This window comes from Scomber scombrus, chromosome 15, assembly GCF_963691925.1.
Source record: "Scomber scombrus chromosome 15, fScoSco1.1, whole genome shotgun sequence".
In the NCBI taxonomy this organism is placed as follows: Eukaryota; Metazoa; Chordata; class Actinopteri; order Scombriformes; family Scombridae; genus Scomber; species Scomber scombrus.
This window is the reverse complement of record NC_084984.1, coordinates 7782128-7786991: the sequence shown is the minus strand read 5'-3', so window position 1 is coordinate 7786991 and position 4864 is coordinate 7782128.

Genomic DNA, 4864 nt, shown 5'->3' with positions numbered 1-4864 from the left:
TTCTCTTAGAATTGCACTTATCTATAATTTTAGATTACAGTTGTTTGTGAAGCATAATGTATTCATGTTGCTCTGAAGAAGCACAATAACATAATAACAGTTTGGTTTTTTTTTGCATTTAATGGAATTTGTATGTCATCTGCAGACAAAGCCAAGGTTACACTCAAAATCAGGTTTCATAAGTAGATTAAGATAATATGATTTTGAATAAAGAGTGTCACTCAATAAATGTTCAGGTTTTTGTGCAACACTTTTAATTTTTGTTTATGTGCAAGCTGTTGTGAGCAACTATACTTCAATTAGCCTTTTTAATATACTGTGTCTCATTTTAATATGCTGTATCAATTTACTTCTACTTTTTCAATATTTATACATATTATACATATAATATAAAATGCTTTGTGGCCGTTATTGATCAGTAATCCTGCAGAGGTCAGTTAGGTGAAATGTAATGATGAGTTGTAGACATGTGGGAATTCAGAGTTTTTAAATGAGGGGACACACATAGGACACAAAGTAGAAATGTAGCCTGGAGGGATGAGTGCAGGCAGTCATGGAAGAAAAAAAAGAGCATTTTTAATAAGTGTGACTGACCAATAGCCTCGGGAATGACAGGAGGAATGGGAATGGGATTATGTAATCCCTTAATGGACAATTTCGGCTTGATCGTTATTTTTAGATGATGTTTTTTTAACATTAAAAATAATTTGGGATCATTCACTCACATTCGATTCAAATGCCACCCATTTACTGTTAATAAGAAACCAACAAACCAAACTACAGCATGGACACTTTTTGTTCACTGCCCTTTAATTATCAGTGTTAAGGATCATTATGTAACAGTCCTGCAATCATTAACACATTTGTTGGAGAAATGGAAGGACCAGCTGAATGCTTTATTTTTAGCCTTTTTTTAGTATTGCTGTCATGTCTTTAGCCACACTGCTACCGTGTCAGTCTGTCTGTGTTGATCAGTCGTTCCACCACTTTGTTACAGACTGAAATATCTCAAAAGCTGTTGGATGGTTTGTCAAGATATTTTGTATCAACATTCATTACCCTCATATGATGAATGCCAAGGACTTAGGTGATACCCTGATGTGTCGTCTACTGCCCTACTTAATTTTAAGATCAAATACATGCAAAACTAATGACATTCCCTTCAGGCTCAGCTTGTGTTAATTAGCAAATACTAGCATTCTAACAAGCTAAATCAGGATGGTGGACATAGAAAATGGTGAACATTACATGTATTAAAGATCAGCATGTTAGCAACATTGTCGCATATTAGGTTGCTAATGTTGTTAGCATTTGGCTCAAAGCACTGCTGTGCTTCACAGAGCTGCTAGAGTAGCTGTAGATTTTTAAAATCTCATTTTGTATTGTTTTATCCTTTATTGATCAGGTAAAGGAACTAAACCAGTAGGATAATAATGTACAACTGTTTGCCTATATGTGTCACCATGAGTCTGCAGATTGAGCTGATATAGGCATGGTTTGTCTTTACTCTATTGCTCACACAATAATATAACAACCACTTGAGCAAAGCAAGCTCCAAAGTATGTCAGCGTCTGATCTATATGTAGAAGTTAAACAAAAAGTTCAGGGTAAACAACACCAGAGTTCCCACTGGAAAAGCCCTCCATGGAAATCAGAGGATCTGCAACCTTTGTAAAGACAGCAGTCTTGGAAATAAGCAGCTCTTTTAAAAAATATATTCAATTTAGGCATTATATAGCAAAAGTACTTTGAATGAAACCATTTAAATGAATTTTGTCAGTCAGATAAATGAGGTGCCTTTTTGGAGGATGTTCTACCTATGTAATTTACTGCATATTTTACTTCATTACTCTTCGGAGCCACATCTATAAGGATTGTATTGTGTGTTTTTGCAGTCATGGTGTTCAATCAATACATCTCAATCTAATTTTGTATTGTCTTGAGGTTTCCCTTGCAAAATATGTTTATAACTTCAATGGGACTTACCTGGTAAAATAATGGTTACATAAACTAGACTAATCTCAACCCAGGTGTAATTGTCTCCCTGTCCTTCTTATTATATTAACATAACAAAAACAACACCTCTCTGATTGTAGTATAATGTTCTGAATGTTTCATTAAGTGAGATGAAGTGGAAAAAATGTATGATTAGATCATAAAATAAGTTGCTGGAATTGCTTCAAATTATTGAATTTTTATGTGTGTGTGCGCGTGTGAAAGAACATTTCTAATTATTGCTAATCTGCAATGACTGAGACTAATTAAGCCAATGAGCCAAAAACTACAAAGTTGAGCATGGTTTTTTTTTATGGGAGCATTATCGTTTTTGCATCCCTGATATTCAACATGTCCTTGACACAAAAATACACAGTCTCACTCTCTCACTCACACACACACACACACACACACACACACACACACACACACACACACACACACACACACACACACACACACACACACACACACACACACACACACACACACACACACACACACACACACACACACAAACACACACACACACACACACACACGCACAGACACACACACACACAGACAGAGATGCTATCACAATTTATCGGCTGCTTTCTTGCATTGCATTCAACATCATTCTTATAACTTAGTGTGACAACCGTTACAAATTTAACATTGAAAAATCTATTTTTAAAATGCCTCGTCTACCAAACTTCATGCAAACTCTGGCTGACAGTGTGTTTCCTCCATCTCCTTTCTCCCTGAGCTGTGAATCCCTACGATTTGACAGGATTTGTGCTAAAGGCGTTTTAACATGTTAGATTAAGTATTCAACAGCACCTGCGGTTACAGTAGTTTAAAGGTGTTAATTCAACTATTTCTTCTTAATTTCTACTCAAGTCAAGTGTAAGACATCCACTTATCAAACCTCATCCTCAACCTGCTGCTCAATGGTCATCCTGCATGCATTAATCCTCACCTATTCATCTTTCCTTTCACTCCAGTGTATTGATCAGGTACGAAATGACTCAAAACTAAAAAGGTTAACTAAACTGAAAGAGAGACGTCCAAAAAAACCTCTAGGAAAATATAACAGAATTTCAGGCAGAACTAAACAGACAGGACGATCTGACAGGGAGTAACTGAGAACGGGCTGTATATGAAAGGGAGACTAAGTGGGAGGCTGATGAGAAGTTAAGAATATTGTGTATCATTTGCACCCTTTAATTTGTACGGTGTGCTGTGGCCCGCATTAATTAAAGCATTTTAGCCAAGATGTATTGCACTATATTTAAAGCAGAGTGTCTGCAACCCTAGTTGCAGACACTTCTGTGCTAAACTAACTAACTAAATTCCACACTTAAGGTGTGAAGATGTGAGGTGTGAGTGGTAAGACCTGACTTATGGAAGACCTGATTAATGCAGGAGTAAGCATCAAGGTGGAGGACTGACACCTGATAACTGAAGAGGTGGTCTAACAAGAGGAGCAATGACATTCCCAACACTTATCAGCTTGAGTGATGTGAAAAAAAACAAAAAAAACAAAAAACTGAACCTCTTTAGATGCTCAACCTTTTCCCCCGTTCACACAGTCACCGTACATTGTGTCAGTCACCTATATACAATTCAATTCACACAATATGTATTGCTTCCATCACCTGCACCACCCAGCATGCCTCTCTTGGGTAAATCTCATCTGCTCTCTGTCATCTATAAGCGCTACAGCAGTCTCTGCCTGGCAGGCGCACTGAACAGACGCGCAGAGTTTAACATAAAGGATGAGAGCGTGCAGCTTTGCTCTATGAGTGGAATTTCTGTTCAATGGATGTATACCGTCTGTGAGGAGAGAAGAAAGGAATACAACTCAGATACTGCTTACTGAAAGGTAAGAAAGTGTAAAAAAAATAATTATTTGTGAAACTTGAGAATTTCTAAGATGGATAATCCACTTTATTTACTGTATGAAACTGTCACTTCTTATCCCATCGCCTGGGATAATTAATTATGAATCTACTGTATTATTTACTTTTGTTTGTAGGTTATATGAATTCAGTGAAAAGCAACAGACATATTATAGCTGTGTGATTGCGCATGGGTGACAAATTAAGACAGACAGACAGAGAAGGATTTTTTATCACTTGAAGTCAGTTTAAAGACTGATACCCACCAGGCATGACTTTTGAAAGCGTGGCTGATACAATATCTTAAGTCCTTAGATCATAAAGTGATAAAAGTGTCTGATTCGTATGTATCATATAGAAATATTGAAGCTCAGTTAGGCTATGGATATCCAGGAATTGATTGATGTTTTTTATTCCCAGATATATTGTAGCATTTATGAACTGAGCTCAAACATCTGCTCGGTCATTCATGCCATTGTTACAAGAACAACAGGACAAAGAGTTTCAAGGGGAAAAAATCATTACTTCCTCCAAAGCTCTATGGATTTAAAGACAAATAAAACTGATAAAATGTGGGTGTTTCTACACATACATTATGTTAATTCGTAACTTTTTTTTATGCATGCAGATGGTAGATTTATATGGTAGAAAATTTACTCATGAGGTTGAGAGCGTATCTACTTTTTAAAATACCATTTGTGGTTAAGTGTGAAAATTACATTATTTAGACTGCATGATTTCATATGTTATTACTTATTAACATGCCAATTACTGATTCACATCACACACATCAATTAATAAACCTGGCCTACTGTTTTTCTTATTTGTATCCCTGTAAACCATTTTCACATGAGAAACACTGCGCTTTATAAACAGATGTGCAGTAGATGGTCATCTGCAAGAAGTGAAATAAAAAATAGAAACTTTGACTCATCTTAATATTCTGCATTATTGTAGGCTTTGCAGAAGGCATGAGCTTAACATTA